We start from the raw sequence: 22,388 nt of genomic DNA on the forward strand, positions 1-22,388 counted from the left end.
TTTTTAGTTTGAGTGAAAAAGAAGTGAGAAAAAAAAAAGAAAAAAAAGGAAAAGAAAGAGAAAAGAAAGAAAAATAGAAAAAAAGAGTGATGAAATGTTTGAAAGGAAGAATCTACCAAGCTTTGAAGATAAAGAAGAAATATCAAGAAGGAAAGCTACAAATTATTGAAGATACAAAGTATCAAGTATTTCTATTGTAATTTTCTTTTCTAGGTTATTTTATCGTATGTGTACTTGGGGGTTTAACCAAAAATGACTTGAGGGTAAGAAAGTTTTTTGCGGATAGATTCGGAGGGATGCATAAAATGAGTGTTGTTCAAAAGAAGTAGGCGAGTGTTTATGACGATTGTGAGTATTTAGGATTAGGGGGGTCCTTGGGAAAAATATTAGACACAAATGGATGCGTTGCGGTCTTGGCATAATGGTTGGGTTTGATTGGGATTGTCTTATATGATGCTATTATGCTAAAATCTAGTTTTGCTTAGAGGCAAGCAAAATTCAAGTGTGTGATATTTTGATATGTGCATATTTAGTCATATATTTCACATAATATCTTAATACTTTTTGGCTATTTTGTCTCATTATTGAACAAAGGTACTTAATTATGTTAAAATTATATTTTCAGCCCAAAAGACATGCTCGAGTGAAAAAGGAAGCGGGACTAGCGATCGGAAGTTTGGGAATTAAAGTTTGAAGAAATAGAGCTTAAAATGTGAAGAACTTGGCGAGTTGGCCATCAAGTCGACGAGTTGATTGGAATATTCATGAACAATCAAAGCCTTGTCGTACACGGGTTTTAAGTGACGAATTCGACGAGTTGCCCCAGTTTTCAAAAATCTATATAAAGGACATTATTGCCGGAAACCCTAAGCATTTCTGGAGATTTTTGGCGACTAATTGGCGATTAGAAGTATTCTTGGAGCTCTAGTTTCTGAGAATTCAACCTAGAGATCAATTTGGAGGAGATTAAAGGCAATATACATACTGTTTTCTTTTGCATAAACTATGTGTGGATCATTTCATTTTTAGGATGTTAATTTCTGTAGATATGAGCTAAAAACTCATTACTTCTGTTTAGACTAGATAAACTTAGGAACATGGTTTGATTTTATGGTTTGGATTAATTTGATTTGGTGAATTGTCTTGTTAAGCTTGTTAAAGACCCTTATGTGTTGATAATAATTATTGTCTGTTAATTATCAAGTCTATTAAGTTGCACGAACATCTTCCTAATTGTCGTTATCATATAATTTTGTGAGCACAACATTGTATGCCTAGTATTAGTGAACATGAACCTAGGGTTAACTAGAAAATAAGTACATTAATGTGTAAGCATGTATGATGAACAACCATACATGAGTTAATTGAATTGACAAATTTAGTTAGCTAATATTACAAATCTTACTTGATCCAAATCAAAACACTAGGAAACTTGTTAGTTTAACCAATTGGCCACTGTTTGAGTTAAAATGTTTGCTAAGGATTAGTAATAGTGAACATGAACCTAATCACGTTAATCGGTAAACAATGATATATTAATCCATTGCACTTGCCATGAAATGAACCATAGGAATAAGTGAGTCGAATCTTAACAGAATTCTCTTTTATTATTGCATTTAGTTACCTTCTATTTCCTTTAGTTGTTAATTGTCTTTGTTTGAGTGTTAGTTAATTGCTTAAGTTTCTAGTCTTGCAAAACTAGAGAAAACCATTCTTTTTATTTATCGTTTTTATTTAGATAATTCTAGTACTTAGTTTAATTGTTACCATTCCCTGTGTTCGATACCTTACTTGCTTGAACTATATTGCTAATCGACAGGTAGACTTCCTTTCGTGTGTTTAATTTGTGTTTAAAATAGTAGGATTAAAACTAGTGCATTTCACACACATCACTTAATATGCTTTGAAATGCTCAATTATAGTTAAAATGGGAGTTGGGATGCAAAAGGAGGAGAAAGGTGCTAAAAAGACGCAAAAGGTTGTTGTTGGACAGCTTGACCCCTCGTCGGTGTTTTAGCCATATCTCATGACTCGTAACTACGATTGTCAAGATTCAAAATGTTATAAAAAACTAGACACAATTTCATATGACTTTAGTGTTTTAAGAAAATGCTAATTACCGCTCACCACAACATGGTGATCTCTAACACGACATGGTGATTAGAATGTTCGCGGCCACCAGACTGACGTGGAGAATACGGGATTACGACGAGGACCAAGACGTGGTGTGTAACGCCCGTAGATCCGGGCTAGTCAATTTAGAGGCAATAAGAGTCGGAAACGACTTTTTGACAAAAAGATTATTTAGAATAAATAATCTTAACCAAGTTGTAGAATATGTCACAAGGTTTCCGTACATATAAATAACGGCGAAATCCGAGTTATAACGAAGAAGTTATGACCCGTCGAAGTTTCGCGTCGGAACCGGCTCGGCGCCGGGAAGCGTAAATAGTAAATTTATGATAGAGCGAGATTTAGCCTTAGCGCTCTAAACGAAAGTCGTAGAATATGTTAAACTAAGAACATCGATAAAAAGAACGCCCAAATCTGACTTCGTATGAAGAAGTTATGATTTTTCGAAGTTTCGGATTAGCGGTGTACAGCCCGAAATTCGAATTTTAGATTGATTGATTTTTAGCCGACACAACCTAAACGAGAATCGAAGATCTCGTTATTAGTAGCATAACGATAAAAAGACAGACAAAAATGGACATCGGATGAAGAAGTTATGAGATTTTAACGGACCAATCATGTCCCGGCCTATTAAAAATATAACTTTAAAAATAAATTAAAAATTAGCCAACGGAGTCTAAAAGAAAGTTGTAGGGTACGTTCCCGCCTGCGCGTGGATATAAAGAACGTCAAAAACGGAGTTCGTATGAACGAGTTATAAAATATAATAACATATTTACGTATTAAAATAAAGTATAAATCATATATACGTATACATATATATACAAATTTATATATCATTAGAAAGGTATCGACGATGCGGTCATTATAAGACTATGGTTGAGTATTTTCGATATTAGTTTAGTACAAGAATCGTTAAATCTATTTAAAATAGTACTATAAAGGGGTGTTTAGTCGTTTATATAACTATAAGGTCATTAAGTAATTATGGAGGGTAGTTTTTGTAAATTCAATTACTATAAATAAAAGGCTTGGGCTCTCATATTTCTTGCACCATTCTCTTGATTCAAGAGTCTTTCTCTCCTTATCCCTCGAGCATTTCGGTCCCTCGTGATTCGACTTCTCTTTCTGTAGTTTTAGTATAGTAAGGTGAGCGCTGAAGCGCTGCACGAATCTTTCTTAAAAAGATTCAGCGACGAAGTTCTGCCCCTGCAGAGCCCGACTCCTAGCTAAAATCCCCTTGTAAGTAAGTTATGTTTACCCTATTTGAATATAGTTTATATTTAAAATTAGTGCTGTTATTATGAACATATAATAAATATTTGAGCTATTATTATGACTTATGTAAGTGTCGTTATAATATCTTTTTAACTACTCCCGGTACGGGGAATCTGGTTTAAAGGGCCGCATAGGGTTGTTGGATTTCAGAAGTGCTATACGCCAAAATGGTCATTCCCTCCGGTGTTTTATGTCTGGCCCTTGTCCGTACATAGTGGTTGGAAAGTATTGTTTAAACGCTTATATAATAATAATAATAATAATAATAATAATAATAATAATAATAATAAGACTAATAATTAGTCACGGTAAATATTATACTAAAAGCTAGTGGTAATAATACTAGGTTTCGTCGAAGGAAATTATTTTGAAGTAAACGAAGCGGTGTCCGAGTACCGAGTCACCACCTTCTCAAGTGAGTGCATAGTTACTTTCATCTTACACATAGATATGAAGTATTTAATATATATTACGTGTTGTGAGTGCATGGTCCCTTTCATCTTACACATAGATATGAAGTATTTTATTATAAATTTACGTGCTATGTGTGCATATTGTCTGAATACTTGCTGTCTATGCTGGTGAAAGATTTGTATACATGTTTTAAATGATGTAAACTGTATAAAGTATTTTATATCTACAAGATATGTTGGGTAAAACATGGGTAGATGAATGATGAGGGATTAAAGCTGAAATAGAGGAACATTAGTAGCATGGACCTAGTGCCCTATAGGTATACATTGGCATCAGTGGACCTAGTACCCTATAGATGAGCACTGGCAGCTGCGCCACAACCCATAGATGTTTTAAATCTATGGTAAACGTCCTAGCAGCTGCGCTCTAAGGACAGTATCAGCAGCTGCGCCTAATAGGGAGCCTTATGACCTTGACAGTGGCGTTATAAGGTCAATACCGACAGAAGCCCCTCATAGGAAATGTCCCAATTCTGGCAGTTGCGCCTAAGTGACAAGATTAGCAGCTGCGCTTGACCAAAGTGTCATTGGCAACAATGGACTTCATGTTGTTTCCTTAGGAATGAATGAATGAGAAATAGCCGGTTCTTAGGGTAGATCCTTAAGAATAAAGAAGATAATGGGGATGGGTAATTGGGTTGATTGTTTGATTGTTAAAACATAATAATTATATTATTGTGGGTTGAAAACCCTATGTACTCACCAGGTTTCCCAACCTGACCCAGTCAGTTTATTTGTATCACAGGTGTCGATATGAAGTCACATTACACTGAGAGATTTAAAAGAGATGTAGATCACTAGTGTAATTAAATGTAAGTTCTGTTTATGCTTATGTTTTTGTATTGACGATGACATCCCAAATGTTTTTAAAAGTGAATAAAAATATATTTCTTTAGAAATGCTTTGATAACGCGATTATCATGTTTTTCTGGGAACAAATTGCGCAACATTTTTATTAAAAGAAGTACTATGATTTTTATAAAGCATAAATAAAATCGGTCTTTTCTGGCCGTGAAAATGGGGATGTCACATGGTGGCGGTCAACCGCGATGTGGTGACCAGTTAAAAGCTATAAATAGAGACAAAAATTACCCCTAATCATATATCTTCAACCCTAATTTGTTCCCAACAATTATAAACCTCATATAAGCCGTGAGGGTCTAGAAGGTGGTCGGAGGGCCGTTAAGTTGATATGGAGCAAAGATCTGAAGGATTCGAGAGTGGAATCATGTCGGGACTCACTTGGTTTGCTTTTATTATCATGATTAGTGTTCCATTTGTATTGCTAATGTTTTTACTTTCTAAATTCAGTTGTTAAAACTTGTTGCTTTTGTTTGGAGTAGATAAAACTTAATTTTATGTGTTGATTTTAATGATTGTGGATTTTATTAGTTTGTTTATTAATTGTGTTTGATTGATCATCACCTATCATGTTAAAGTTATGATTTTTATTGCCTATTGTTGATTATGTGTATTTGATAGGACCAATCTAATTACATTAACTTGAATATTAATTAGTTAATGTTAATCTGTGACTTTGGTTGTGTTAGAGATCTTAGATATCCATGCTATGCTTTGATTAATTGTCATGACCATGATGAGAAATCACTAGATCATATCATTCATAATCTGAATATATTAATTTAATTATGTGTTCACTAATTACATGATCATTGTGTTAGTTGTTTATTAATTTTTAGTACTAGGAAATCTGATGAAGATAACTAATGATAGAATTCGGTAATAAACTAATAGATCCATTGCATTATTAACAAAGTTAACCTTGATTTTGAGAAGTAATCCAACCTAAACCATAGTACATGAAGTGATTCGTTTCCGATTAGTTTATCTAATTAGTTTAGTTATTAATTGAGTTTTAATAATAAAAAACGCACTTTTATTGCTTTCTTTTACTTGGAATAATCTATAATCAAATATTTCAATATTAATACACTACTGTTCCCCTTGAGTTCGACACTCTTACTTATCAAAACTATACTATACTTAATCGGGTTCACTGTCTGTAAGGTGTGGTTTAGATGTGATAAACTAGGAATTATAAATAAAAAATAGTGCGTTGAAAACACATCAAAAACACCTAAGGAAGTTGGAAGCTAGAAGGAACCAATGAATATCTAAAGACCAAAATGTGAAAAACATAATTCCATAGCCTTACTTCTTAATATATGACCTTGCTTTATAGTCAAGGCAATTTTGTGACACTTTGGGTTTTTAAAATCATATAGAGATTATGTAACATCAGTCATTTATAACATATACTATTAAGATATATGTAGTCGTTGATAAGACAAGTGAGATGCTACGGGATGCATTAAGGAAATGGGTTGATAAGTTTTTAAAAATACTCTAAGTATGGGAGGGAAACATACTTTATAAATGTGACACGCCTGGATGAATATCTCGACATGTATGGTCAAAATCAAGGTCAAACAGAAATCATCGATAAGAGTGTCGTGTGCGTCTTGTTTGACACAGAGCGTTGATGTGTCCAGGTATTGGACACATGTAATGGCGGTGAAATACACCGCAGAAGGAGAACGACATGTGGCGAGGCTTGGGCAATACACATGGAGGTGACATGATATGTATCCTTGATAAATGCAATGTGTATATATAGTTGAGTTCGACCATTTTCTCACGCGGAGTCATACAGAATTTAGGAGAGAGTTTGAGGGGTTGTTCCAAAGGCGTTAGACTAAAAAATTGATGTTGATACAAGCTATTGAACGAGCTAAGGTATTCTTTTGTCCAGTTATTACATTATTGTGTTTTATAGTATAACTGTAAATGTTCGGGTGCAAAGCTCTTCATTTGATGGTAACTTAGAAGGCTTCTCCCTATTCAATATAAAAGGCCTCTCATGTAGAAGGCCTTACAGGTTGAGTTAGCCTACAAATACTAGTTTAGTATTCTTTGTAGGTTGAGAGATCTCCTATTGTGTTTAGATGAGTAGTTTATATTTACTGATATATATATATATATATATATATATATATATATATATATATATATATAGAGAGAGAGAGAGAGAGAGAGAGATAGATAGAGAGAGATAGAGGGAGTCGTGTATACAAGCGTGCACATGCTTATACAAATTTTGTACTACTCTATTATCTATACAACTTGTGCTTAAACATTAATTCGTATCTTTTTGATTATGCATGTTCTTAATTCGGCAATTGTCATTTCCAAGAGATCCTACAATATAGAGGATTGTTAGACCCTTACAAGAGTTTCTAATGTAATGTTATTATGAAATACATGGTAAGGTAAGTAGACGAATTTCACGGTCAAATTTTTATCTTGGACAGTGAGGGTCATAAACCCTAGCTTTCAGAAATTTCCAGATATGTCATATTAAACAAACGTCTTATGGGGTTAAATCGTTAGGTAGTTGTGTCTTAATGAGGTATGTCACCTCCAACATAATATTATTCGTAAAATTTGGGCAGGGTATCTACCAGTCATAATATTATCTTAATATTTTAGGCATAATAATATCACTAATGTTCTATAGTTAGTAATAATTATAAAATCAGTAGTATTATAACATGTACCCCGCCCCCCCAGTAAAACGTTTGAAAAGTATAAAAGTAGGATCATGAACTCACCCTTAAAATGTAACTAAATACCCGAGGAGTGGTGTCGGATCATCGAAAGCTCGAGCACCGCTCAGGAGGTAAGAAAGGCTCAATATTTGAGAGAGTAAGTGACTTGAGGTGTGCAAAAATTGGCTGTTGCACCCTTTTATTTATAGGAGGTTTTGGAGCATACATCGTGCGTTGTGCGCATGGCTCCATTTAGGGGGAGGGGGAGAGATGCCACGTGTTGTCCCCACATTGTGCCATATCACCCATATCCTGATGGATCTCGATGTCAGAAACACGTGTCGGATGGGCGTGCATGTGTGACGAAAAAACAATTTTCTAAATTCAGTGTCTCCCACATTCAAGCTCCGTTTTCGACGATTCTTATATACCCATGTAGGTATTGACGTGTATTGTCTACAACTTTCCTTTTGGTCATTTTGGATCATTCTAACTTTCATTTTTAGCCTATACTTTATACACACGATGATTTTGCAAAAATCATAACTCTATCATACGGGGTTCCGTTTTTGGCGTTCTTAGTCTCAAAATTCCTAATTTTAGGAATGCTATGATTTTTCTTTCAGTGACTTTAGCTAGAATTCACCCGATCTCTTCGTAAATTCTTATGTGCAGTTGATTTTTATATAGTATAAAAATCATATCTCTGCATGCTAGGTCAAATTTCCACGAAGTTTATATATTTGGAATCACGCTGGCACGTACATTTGGAATGTGTTAACCTGCTCATAAAATAACACGGATTCTGCGCACTTATTTATGAGCCTATTAGTTGAAATAATCTTATTTGGTAAGGATGTAATTGAATATATTTATTAATATATCGAAATATTAAACTGTTTTCCTATTACACTTATTTGCTTATGTCAATTTCTAACAGTGGTCGACGACACTTTTGCTTCAGTTGTCATATTTATGATAATTACACCCACTAGAAGAGCTCTAATAGAGAGAGATATTATATGTGGTTAGCTTGTTGACTAAGACATAGAGCTCATACACCTGATCCAAGATGCGTTTTCATCTACAACTTGGAATTCTAAGTACTTAATAGACAAGGTACTTGTTAGTACCTTCCTTTTGTGTCTTGTACTTATTCTCTAAGGCTTTCAAGATCTCTCCAGGATATATGACCGAAATGTACACATAAAAGATGGAGTTAGATAAGGAATTCCTCATGTGGACAAGACATAAGTCATATGTCTCTCTGTAGAGGAACCTCAACTTCTCTAGTTGAAAAATTGCTTTCCAGTCTGTTCATTTCCTACTTTTAGGATGTGATTAGCTGGTATAGGTACAATTTAAAGTCCAAGTCATAAAACAACTTGAGCACAACAAACATAAACTTGACCTTGTTGGCCAGAGAATGTACTTTTCAACAACAAATCGGTCCAATTTGACGAACTCCTGATTCATGCGTCAAAAGTTGGCAAAATTTCAGTGTGTATTTACATGAAATTTAATCAACTAAAAACCATTAAGTTTTTTCTTTTAATTTAGACTTAGTGATTAAAAAATATGAGGATTAGCGTTATGAACTAATTACCTAAAAGGGTACTATACTCATTAGTTTTTATCTTATTTTTATCAACTCCTAAAATCTCTCTCTCTCTCTCTCTCTCTCTCTCTCTCTCGTTTCCTTTAAACCCTAATCGATGGAAGCCACTTCTTTGTAAACTGTCAAAGAAAAGGGAAAACCACTTCTTTTCCTTCTTTTCCTTTAAACCCTAATCGATCAAGGAAAGGGAAATGAACGAAGGAAGATGAACGAAGACGGCGAGAAGGAAGCATGAAGGCTCGCAGGCGGCATGAGTTTTCGTCGATCGATTCGCGAGAAGAGATCGTCTGTGGGGGTCGAGGAGGCCGAAGGGAAAGAAGATAGGAAGAAGCAGCGATGAAGACAATATCTCCGTAGGTCGTTGGTCGATAGGAAGAAATGGGAGAGCGAGGGGTGAGGCCAGAAGATGTCCGATAAGAAGTGACAGGGTCACATGTGGGGTTTCGGTGGGTATTGCTCGACTGTAGAAAGTATGAGGTGCAATGGGGGAAACGATCAGCAATAACAGCTTCGGTGAGGGTGGTTTGGTAGCGAGGGTCGACGGGAAAGAAGGGAAAGGGTATCCGGTAATCTCCTTGCACCCTCTTCTTTGTTATTTGGCAGCTAACACGAAGGATGATGAAACAGGTAGAAAAATCGATCAAATGGGTGTTTGTTTGATTTATTTTGACAGGAAAAATAAGAAGGAAAATGGGAGGGTGTTGTCTTTATTATTCACCGGAAGAAAACTCCATCTCCGGTGGTGTCTTTGACAGTTCACGAAGAAGGAAAAGAAGTGGTTTTCCCTTTTAACAGGAAATGACATATTAAGGTTAGTTGATTATACTTTTTTCTTGGTGGATTTTGATTTCGGAATCGCAGGAGCAATTTGAAGAGTAAAAACAAAACACATTCTTGACAGGGTGGCTGGGAAAGTTTGTGAATTCCCAATTTTCTCAAAACATCATTGATTTGTTTGCAGGTCTTCACTGTGGCAGATACTCTAGAGTTCATCATTGATTGTTTTTGTATCTTCAAGTGATCCGTTCTACAGGTTGCGTGGGAAAGTTTGTGCTATGTCAATGTTACATTACACATACAAAAGGAAGGGTAAAAAGGAAAATGAAGGGTAAAAAGAGAAAAGAGTAATTACCAATGAGTGTTTTTATTTATGATTAGATGTATTCTTTTATTCATTTGTGAATACCAAGGTATTCATTTGTTAATAACAATGTATTCATTTGTTAATAACAATGTATTCAATTGTAAATAGCAATGTAATCATGTGAGAATAAGTGTATTTATTTATGATTAGATGTATTCTTTTATTCATTTGTGAATACCATGTATTCATTTGTTAATAACAATGTATTCATTTGTGTGAATAAGTGTATTTATTTATGATTAAAGGTATTCTTTTATGAAGAAATGATAATTTTTACACCTCTTTTATTGTCGGTTGATTAAAAGAAAGGTGGATTACTTGTAAATTGATATGTATTTATTTGTGATTGTAGTAGTATTAGTTTTTTTGAAAAAAAATCGTTTATGAATACAAATGTATTGATTTGGGGTTGGATTTCTATTAATTTTTTCAAAAAAAAACTTGAAATATGAGAAAAAAATTATTTTTAAGAAAAAAAAAATTAAATGTTTTTAGTTAAATTTTTTTTATAAAAATGTTTTTTATATTTCATTAATAAGAAAAATAAAAAATAATATTTCCTTCTTTTTTGGTAACTGATCCTAAATTTAAGAGAATTTGATTGATTTTATTTTATTTTAATTTAATTAAAATATACAATTACTAATATGACCTTATATATTGATTGGTCCAGAACTGTTCTCGCGTTCTCAACCTTTTAGGTGTTCTCATTTGATCCTTTCCCTATATATATATATATATATATATATATATATATATATATATATATATATATATATATATATATATATATATATATATATATATATATATATATATATAAGAATCCAAGAGTCATGGGTAAACCCTAATCCATACACTTTGGTTATAATTCATATCTCGTGTGGGCTAACTCTTCATGGAAACTTACATAAACTTAGCCCATCATGGATCAATAGCACAAACCATATATATATATATATATATATATATATATATATTATTTACGCCGCATTAATTTAGTTAGTCTCTTTTGATCACTAAATTAATTCCAAACTAATTATTGATCAATACTATCAGATTGTTTTGGTGAAGGCAACCCAAAAGGACCATGCTACTCTCGGGTCAAGTACATACCAATTATAGTTATGGGCTTAGACACCTAATCCAACAGTGTCCCACTTAGATAAGTCTAATATGACTCAAAAACCAACTAGGAATCGTAGCTCTTAAAAGCCGTTGTCGAACTCTGACGTGTCCTTTAGATAAGGGATCATATAATCCTCCATTCTTCAAGATATCAGCTGGACAAATACATGGAACAATGTCATACTTATTTTCCAGCAGTTTGTTTCCCGATTTCCGATTTTTTTTGACATAAAACTTAATTGAACACATCAATTGACTCCTGACCGAGCCCGACACATAAGTCAAGACAAAATCATCGAGGGGCACAAGATATCGCTTTTAATCCTCAGAATTAAAAGGAACTAATAAACTTCGACATTATATGCTTGTACTTGTTGGGTTTTTGCCATAAGATCTTTCCTATGTGCGCATGCAAAACCCTAATGCTTGGATCTAGGCTTTCTAATAAACATGCATTGAATCCAAGTCTTCTAATGACTAATTAGGTTAAATAACAACATTGAAACAGATCTAGAATCATACCTTTGAGTTCCTTGTTGATCTTGAGGTCTTGGAGCTTCTAGAGTCACAAGTGTCACTCCTCTAATGGCTTACAAACACCAATAGCAATAAGAATGATTTAGGAGAGAGGAGAGGGGAGGAATTCGACCAGAGGTTCCTTGCTTTTGGAGATGTGTCGAATTCCCTATGCTATGGGGTCTATTTATACTTGTAGACTCCTTAAGGGTTACAACCTAAACCCTAATTGGATAATCTTCTCTTAAGGCTATCCAAATCCATTCCATAGATAAGTATATGGACGATTTTAGCTTTCCTAAAGCTCTTAGAATCCGTCCAAACCATATCCAAATGGATTTACAGTCTAAAGCTTAACTATCAAACAATTGACAGTTTATACCCCTTTATTTAATTAATTTCTTTAAGTCACCAAATTAATTCTAATTAATTCTATGACTTATATTAATATATTATTCATTATATTATTCACATAATATATTAATAATATTTACTCTCTCTTAATAAATCATCCTATCAAGTTGCTATGGTGAAGGCAACCCAAAAGGACCATGCACAACCGGATCAAATACTTGCCTAATATAGTTGCAGCCTTAGACACTATTCCAACAGTCTCCCACTTGGATAAGTCTAGCAACTATACAAGTACAATTCGATTTGCAATCATAGCTCTCAAAGACGCTGTCAACTCTGATCTAATCAATCTTGTCCTTTAGATAAGGGAACGTACAGTCCTCTATTAGATATCATGCTGACAATCCTATGGAATGGTTAGTCAAGCATTTAGGTTTCTCGATCTCTGATTTATTCGACATAGAACTTAATCGAACACATCAATTCAGTTCTGACCGGGCCCGGCACATAAGTCAAATCAAATCATCGAGCGGCCGAGATATCGCTTTTACCTTCTTAGATAAAAGTTACAGATAAACTTCGACTTATATGCATTTACTTATTCATTAACCAACTATACACAACAATACGTTTTATAACACCAAGTTACTGATGCGTTTTCGCATTATCAATGTACAATCAATTAACAAATAATAAACCATATATCTAGGTTTTAAGACTATATGATATTATCGTCTTGCGATCACCTTTTATATCGTATTCCATAAGGTGATTCCAGCAAGCGCGGGTTTATTCCAATGCTCAAAACTAGTTCATAAGCACTTATGAACGTTGCAGCAATCCTTTGCTATGTCTAACACCATTTAGACACTCTACACACCAATTCATGACAATCTTCTTTCATATCTACTCCCAACATATGAACGATTGTGGACCATTTGAATAATTCGATTATTCCTAATAACCTCAATTATTCTGGAAGTCAAAACATGCAAAGTGAAACAATAGCTAAACAATTAACATAAGATAGTATCATTACTCATAAATAAAACTCCTTTATTTAATCATCAAATGTCAATTTACATTTATCTATTACATGTTTCTAATACTATCTAATCTATGCTAATATCATCCTTCAGCCCAATACTCCTAGCATGCTGTAAGTGCTTAACCCTACTCAGTCCCTTCGTAAGCGGATCTGCTGGGTTATCTTCTGATGATATCCTCTTCACTACGAGTTGTCCTTCTTCTACACGATGTCTGATGAAGTGATATTTTCTGTCGATATGTCTTGATCTACCATGATCCCTCGGTTCCTTGGTTAAGGCAACCGCACCTTCGTTATCACAGAAAATCTCCATGGGCTCCTTTATGGCAGGTACGACTCCAAGATCACCGATGAAGTTCTTTAGCCATATTGCCTGCTTCGACGCTTCGCTCGCTGCAATGTATTCTGATTCGCACGTTGAATCAGTTACGGTCTCTTGTTTGGAACTCTTCCAGGTCACTGCTCCTCCATTTAGGGTAAAGACCCAACCCGACTGCGAACGGTAGTTGTCCCTGTCGGTCTGAAAACTGGCGTCACTATACCCTCGCACCTTCAAGTCATCACTCCCTCCGAGGACTAAGAACCATTCCTTTGTCCTCCGAAGGTACTTAAGGATATTCTTCACCGCAATCCAATGTGCTTTGCCAGGATTCCCTTGATATCTGCTAACCATGCTCAAAGCGAAGGCTACATCAGGGCGAGTACAAGTCATAGCGTACATGATTGAGCCAACTGCGGAAGCGTATGGTACTCGGCTCATTTCTGCTATCTCAGCTTCGGTACTCGGACTTTGAGTCTTACTCAATTTGGCATTACTTTGTATTGGTAATTCTCCCTTCTTTGAGTTTTCCATACTAAAACGTTTCAGTACCTTCTCCAAGTAAGTGTTCTGACTAAGTCCAATTAGTCTCTTACTTCTTTCTCTCACTATCCTTATTCCCAAAATGTAAGAAGCTTCTCCGAGGTCCTTCATAGCGAAGCACTTCCCGAGCCAGGACTTAACTTCCTGCAGAGTCGGGATGTCGTTTCCTATGAGCAATATGTCATCAACATATAGGACGAGAAAGCTTACTATACTCCCACTGGCTTTGACATACACACAAGACTCGTCTTCGCTTCGTACAAATCCAAACTCTTTGACTTTCTCATCGAAGCAAAGATTCCATCTGCGAGACGCTTGCTTAAGTCCATAAATGGACTTCTCAAGCTTACACACTCTATTCGGATGCTTCGGATCCACAAACCCTTCGGGCTGAGCCATGTAAACATCCTCAGCCAACTTCCCATTAAGAAAAGCGGTCTTGACATCCATTTGCCAAATCTCATAATCATGAAATGCGGCAATAGCTAGCATCACTCTAATAGATTTAATCTTCGCAACTGGTGAGAAGGTCTCATCATAGTCAACTCCAGGAGTTTGAGTAAAGCCCTTCGCAACCAATCGTGCTTTATATGTGTGTACGTTTCCATCCACGTCGGTCTTCTTCTTGAAGATCCATTTGCACCCAACGGTCTTACGTCCGGGCACAAAATCAACCAAATTCCAAACTTGGTTATCATACATGGATTGGATCTCGCTATCCATTGCCTCTTTCCATTTTGCAGACTCCGGGCCTGCCATGGCTTCCTTATAGCTATTAGGTTCATCAAGGTTTACTAGTGTACCATCACTAATATACGTGTCCCCGTTGGTAGTAATATGAAAACCATAAAACTGGGGTAGAACTCTAACTCTATCGGAACGTCTAAGAGGTAAGGATTCGTCAATCGGTTCAACCGGAGTTTCCTCCTCGGGTTGAGTGCCAGCGGTAGAGGTTCCTTCATCTATCGACTCTTGAATCTCTTCAAGCTCGATTTGCCTCCCACTGTCTCCTTGGCTTATGAGTTCTCGCTCTCGGAAAACTCCTCTCCTTGCAACGAAGACAACATTGTCCTTCGGTCTATAGAAGAGATATCCAAAGGATGTCTGCGGGTAGCCGATGAAAATACATCGCTCACTTCGAGGTTCAAGCTTGTCGTGAGCATCTCGTCTTACGAAAGCCTCGCAACCCCAAACCTTGATATGTGCCAACGAGGGAGCCTTCCCTGTCCACATCTCGTGAGGTGTTTTGGCAACCTTTTTAGTAGGGACTCGGTTAAGGATATGGGCGGCAGTCTCTAAGGCATACCCCCAAAAAGAGATTGGTAGCGAAGCACGACTCATCATAGAGCGAACCATATCCAATAAGGTTCGATTACGCCTTTCTGCCACACCATTCAACTGCGGTGTCCTAGGAGGCGTCAATTGTGAAACTATTCCACACTCCTTGAGATAATCGTGGAATTCAAGACTTAGGTACTCTCCTCCTCGATCGGATCGAAGCATCTTGATTTTCCTGCCCAATTGATTCTCCACTTCATTCTTGAATTCTTTGAACTTTTCAAAGGTGTCTGACTTTTGCTTGATTAAGTAGATATACCCATATCTACTATAGTCATCGGTAAAAGTCACATAGAAGCGGTTCCCATCCTTCGTGGTTGATCTAAACGGTCCACACACATCGGTATGTATTAGGTCCAATAGACCCTCGCCCCTTTCACATGTACTCGTGAAAGGCGACTTAGTCATCTTTCCAAGCAAACAAGACTCGCATGTGTCATCTTCCCTAAGGTCGAATGACTCCAACACTCCATCCTTTTGGAGTTGGGCTATGCGTTTCTTGTTGACATGCCCAAGACGACAATGCCACAAGGATGCTTTATCCATACTAGTGGAAGAATCAATATTCAAAACATCATTTCCTAAGTTATCAATAATCATAACGGTTTCATATATTCCATTACATGGTATAGCTTCAAAGTAAAAGACACCATTCAGATAAGCTAAAATAGAACCATTCTCATTATTAAAAGAAAATCTAAATCCTTGTCTATATAAACCATGAAATGAAATGATGTTTCTTGCCATTTCTGGCGAATAGCAACAATTGTTCAAATCTAAAACTAAACTATTCCTAAGCACTAAGGAATACACTCCAATCTTGGTCACAGGCGACGATCTTCTGTTCCCCATGATTAGATTGATCCTTCCTTGCTCCACATCCCTACTTCTTCTTAGTCCCTGCACATTAGAACAAATGTGATAACCACAACCGGTATCAAGAACCCAAGAAATAGCATGATTAGAATCGTTAGATTTGATTGTATATATACCTGCGAAAGATGGCTTGATCTTTCCTTCTTTGATCGCTTGCAGGTAATCCGGGCAGCTTCTCTTCCAATGTCCTATCTTGTGGCAGTGGTGGCACTCTGCCTCCTTCGGGTTAGAGCAGGGCTTGGCGGGATCAACTTTGGTCCCACTAGAAGAGGCACCATCTCGGGCTTTCACCTTGCGATGGTTCTTCGATGAAGCTTTCCTCTTCTTTCCCTTCCCTTGTCCAATAGCCAAGACAGGAGCGGCGGGCGGATTGGGAGTGGGTGCAACAGACTTGTCCTTGAAGTTGCTTCAGCAACCCTCAAGAGACCTTGGAGCTTGCTTAGGGTGACCTCTTCTTTGTTCATGTGGTAGGTCATCCTAAATTGGTTGTACATCGGAGGCAAAGAGTGAAGCACCATGTCGATCGCCAAGTCTTCACCGAAGTCAACATTTAACTTGCGAAGGCGGTCAACATACCTTTGCATCTTTTGCAAGTGCACGGTAAGAGATTCTCCATGACCCATCTTCGCGGAAATCATGTTAGTGAAAATCTCGTACCTCTCTTGTCTCGCGTTTTGGTGATACCTCTCCAATAAGTCTTGATGCATCTCGTATGGGTACATGTCCTCGTAGGACTTTTGGAATTCGGAGTTCATGGTGGCGATCATGATGCAATGTACCTTCGTTGCATCTCGCTCATGAGTTTCAAAGGCGGTGATTTCGGCGGGAGTAGCAATTTCGGGGTTGATTTTCTCGAGCTTCTCATCGAGGACATACTCCTTATCCTCATAGCGAGCAATGGTGCGAATGTATCTTATCCATTCGCTAAAGTTCGTTCCATCGAAGGTGACCTTTTGGCAAAGGCTCATCAACGTGAAAGAACTAGCAGCAGCGTTGTTTGCGTTTGACATCTATAATTAGAAAAGGACAAAGATAGATTAGAATAAGAATCCCCAATTATCACCCAATAAGAAAATTAGGGCTAGGATCCAACAATAACATTTACATACTAAAAAAGGGATGCCGTAATCTAACATGCAAATAAATTGAAGGTAAGTGAATGACGATTCACTAATTCTCCATCAAAAGCTTACACTATTAGTCCTAAGTGTTTTTGAGAATTCCTAGGTTCGGATGAGATTCATTGAAACTATTCAATGGCATGTTTAAATCTCGATATGCCCCTCTCGTTTGTGACTGGGATGCCGAGGATCACAAAGCGGGTGTGAATTACCATGCAAATTCACTTGGTGCCTTCATTGTAACAATCGCCTATTCGATGTGCCGGTAAACCACACACGCTCCATCGAACTATGATAAACAATGAATCACCCTTTGCCACCTTCGCTTAGAATCAATTAGTGTGCCGGTAAACCACACACGCTCCACTAACATCTCAGCAAGGTGCAAAGTGTAATTTCATGGGATTGCATCAATTCACTTTTCCTAAAGTAACTAGGATTGGGAAATTTTAAAATATATGTAGTTACTTTATATTTCTTATTATACTTTTAATGAGAGAATGAGGTTGACCTATCCTACCCGTTCGGCTAACGACCCTCCACCAATCAAGCAAGCGGTGGGTGTGAGTGTACACCCATTAAGCGCCATTTTATAGGACGCAACCTTATACCCACCTTATAGATCGACTTCGTGAATGAGGCCTACTAACGGTAAGACTAGCATTTAGTCATACATATATATATTATTCTAGTAATATCATATTTGTATAGTGTTGTATTTTAAAACTTTTAAAATCTAGGGTTTGAAATTTAAGTTGTCTAAATTAAAACTTTTAATCACAAAAGTAAATTTCAAAACAAGAGGGTAGGTTTTAAACATTTAAAACACGGAGGATCAAATAACAAATAATTCCAATTAACAATTAATATCCTAATTATCTATATTTGATTTATTCAAGATTTCTTTGAAAGATAATTACCAAAATAGTTAAATGATTAATTAATTATCATATAAGGAAATTAAATATTTAATTAGTTGATAATTACCTTTTTCTAGATCAAGATAATAGTCATATTTATCAGAAAATCGGATTTAGGTTGATCTATTATGATTAAGGTAAGTTTCCATAAGATAAACACAAAGAAATCCCGAATCTGGCCATTCCTGACGCTTTGACTCGCCGAGTCAGGCCTACTCGCCGAGTCCACCTTGGGACTCGCCGAGTCAGTGACACAGAAACCAAAAAATCGAATTTTGCAGGTTTGTTTCAGTTAATCAAGCAACAATTTAAAGAAAACCAAGCTAGGCTCTGATACCACTGTTGGGTTTTTGCCATAAGATCTTTCCTATGTGCGCATGCAAAACCCTAATGCTTGGATCTAGGCTTTCTAATAAACATGCATTGAATCCAAGTCTTCTAATGACTAATTAGTTTAAATAACAACATTGAAACAGATCTAGAATCATACCTTTGAGTTCCTTGTTGATCTTGAGGTCTTGGAGCTTCTAGAGTCACAAGTGTCACTCCTCTAATGGCTTACAAACACCAATAGCAATAAGAATGATTTAGGAGAGAGGAGAGGGGAGGAATTCGACCAGAGGTTCCTTGCTTTTGGAGATGTGTCGAATTCCCTATGCTATGGGGTCTATTTATACTTGTAGACTCCTTAAGGGTTACAACCTAAACCCTAATTGGATAATCTTCTCTTAAGGCTATCCAAATCCATTCCATAGATAAGTATATGGACGATTTTAGCTTTCCTAAAGCTCTTAGAATCCGTCCAAACCATATCCAAATGGATTTACAGTCTAAAGCTTAACTATCAAACAATTGACAGTTTATACCCCTTTATTTAATTAATTTCTTTAAGTCACCAAATTAATTCTAATTAATTCTATGACTTATATTAATATATTATTCATTATATTATTCACATAATATATTAATAATATTTACTCTCTCTTAATAAATCATCCTATCAAGTTGCTATGGTGAAGGCAACCCAAAAGGACCATGCACAACCGGATCAAATACTTGCCTAATATAGTTGCAGCCTTAGACACTATTCCAACAGTACTAACTATTCGTTAAATCATGACAGTCTTGCCATTATACCTACTTCCAAAGTATGATTGATCGTGGATAGTTTGAATAATCTTATTATTCTGGAAGTCAAAACACGCAAAATGAAACAATAGTAAACAATTGACACAAGATAGTAACTTTACTTATAAATAAAACACCTTTTATTTAATCATCAAATGGCAATTACATTTTATTTATTACAAGTTTCTAAACAATTATGTAATCATTGAAACTAATATCGTCCTGCAGCCCAATTCTCCTCACATGCTACAAGTGCCTACCCTACTCAGTCCCTTCGTGAGGGGATCTGTTGGGTTCTCATCTGATGATACCCTCTTTACCACGAGGAGTCCTTCTTCCACGCGATGTCTTATGAAGTGATATTTTATGTCAATGTGCCTGGATCTGCCATGATCCCTTGGTTCCTTGGTTAAGGCGACCACACCCTCATTGTCATAGAAAATCTCCATAGGCTCCTTTACATCTGGTACAACTCCAAGGTCTACGATGAAGTTCTTCAGCCATATCACCTCCTTCGACGCTTCGTGTAACGACCATAAAATTCCAACCAATTTAAACTTTTCAAAAACAACCCGATTTCATAAAACTATTACAAAAAGGTTTTCAATACAATTATTTCAGAGTCTTCCCAGAAGCACATCATAAAACATAAACATGAGGAGCAGTACGATCACGCCTTTGCCTTGTCACGGTCTCCTGAAGAACCTGAAAAGCATTAAACCACAACTGTAAGCCCGAAAGCTTAGTGAGATATCCCCAAAATACCAACCACATATACCATACACGCATAACATGCCATATCATAACAGAACACAGAACAACCATGCACTTCGGGTCTACCGTGTGACTGGTCCACTGCACCAGCCAACAGTCCACCTGGTCCACCCTCCGAGTCTAGCATATACATCGATTCTACAGTGTGATTGGTCCGCCTGCAACAGGCCTTCAATCCACCTGGTCCACTCTCTGAGTCTACAGTATGACTAGTCCGCCCGCACCGGGCCTTCAGTCGGTCTGGTCCACTCTCCGAGCCTCGGCACGTCTGGTCCACCCTCTTGGGGCCTACAGCCTATCCGTACCGCTCGCTGGGTCTTCGGGATAACCGGTCTGCCCTGGGTATGTTGGCCTACAGCACAAAGCAGGTCCCGCCTCAACCCAACCCCAGTCCCACAACCATGTGCACATAAACATTCAATCATATAACATATCGCATCCAATCAAACCGATCTAACAGATCACATAACATAACATCATCCTAACCAGGATACCGACCTAACTGGTCACTAGCATAGCATCATCCTATATACCAGGATTCCGACCTTAACCAGGTCTTTAACATATATTATCCTAACTACCAGGATGCAACATAGCAAAGCAATAACATAACAACAATTCCCGGATCACAATCCGATAAAGGGTCGGCCTTGGTGCCGTAGACCCTGTTGATATAGCGAGGATAACTCACCTCGCAACTGCCGACTGAACAGATAAACCCAAGCTGCTCCGACCACTGATACAATCTCCACCACTGGCCAACCACCAAAACACTGAACTCAAAACAAATGCCAACAATTACCAAAATATCCCTGGAAATCAATGTTAACTGGTCAACCCTTGGTCAAAGTCAAAGTCAAAGTCAACCCCTGACTGACTATACTCGCCGAGTCAACCCGATGACTCGCCGAGTCCCCATGCACAGAACTTCCCAAATCCGCGACTCAACTCGCCGAGTCACCCCGAGACTCGCCGAGTCCAACAACTCTGAGTCCTTTCACACTCGACTCACCAAGTCATCCCTTGCCTCACCGATTCACAGCTCAACCAGCAGAAGCGTTAGGACCTCACGACCAGACTCGCCGAGTCCAAGAACAGGCTCGCCGAGTCCAAGGTTATCTGCAACCAACTCGCTGAGTTGTTCTTCCAACTCGCCGAGTTCCTGACCATATTCATCCAACTCGCCGAGTTGTTCTTCCAACTCGCCGAGTTCCAGCCTATCTTCAAGAAACTCGTCGAGTACACCCTTGTGACTCGCCGAGTACCCTTATATCTGAAACCATACAGAGGCTTTCTGAGCCATGCAGAAGCTCTAAACCATAGATCTACGCTTCTACAAGCCATCCATCACGTAAAGTGGCAAACTTTACGTGGATCCAAGGAGATCTAGGCATTTTACACTCTAGGGCTAGGGTTTGGGACAAAAGGGCTTCACCAATCACTCAAAAATCGGGACTCTATGACATATAGGACCATCACAAGCTTAGATCTGAAGTAGCATCCTCAGATCCAAGCTTCTATCTCAATTTAGATGTCATAACAACCACCACACATGAACCCCATGAAGAAAAAGCTTAAGGAAATGGTTCCTTACCCCTGGAATGAGCCCAACCAACTGTAGATTCCTGATCTCCCAAGCTTTCTGATACAAGCCTCCAAATCTTCAAGCTTAAAGCACCAAAGATCCTTCTCCAAACTCTAATTCACTCGATAATGGGGTCTCCTCACGAATTTAGGGTTTCTGGAACTCAAGGCATGGTAAAGAGGCTGGGGAAGAAGTGTTATGCTCTTTATATAGGGCTCATCCTCCGAAATTAGGGTTTTCTCCACTCAGCACCAACTCGCCTTGTCCATCCATGCTACTCGCCGAGTTGGTCACTTAACACGTGACTAGAGTCGCGACCCTATTCGCCGAGTCCACTCGTGGACTCGCTGAGTTGCCCTCTCACACTTACACTTTTAGCCCTTCAACTCTACTCTTGATATTACAGAATGTTACACTTCGGTTGCTGCTATGTACTATGATTTGCACGTTGAATCAGCTACAGTCTCCTATTTCGAACTTTTCCAAGTTATTGCTCCTTCATTCAGGGTAAAACCCAGCCTGA

This window comes from Lactuca sativa, chromosome 4, assembly GCF_002870075.4.
Source record: "Lactuca sativa cultivar Salinas chromosome 4, Lsat_Salinas_v11, whole genome shotgun sequence".
NCBI lineage: Eukaryota > Viridiplantae > Streptophyta > Magnoliopsida > Asterales > Asteraceae > Lactuca > Lactuca sativa.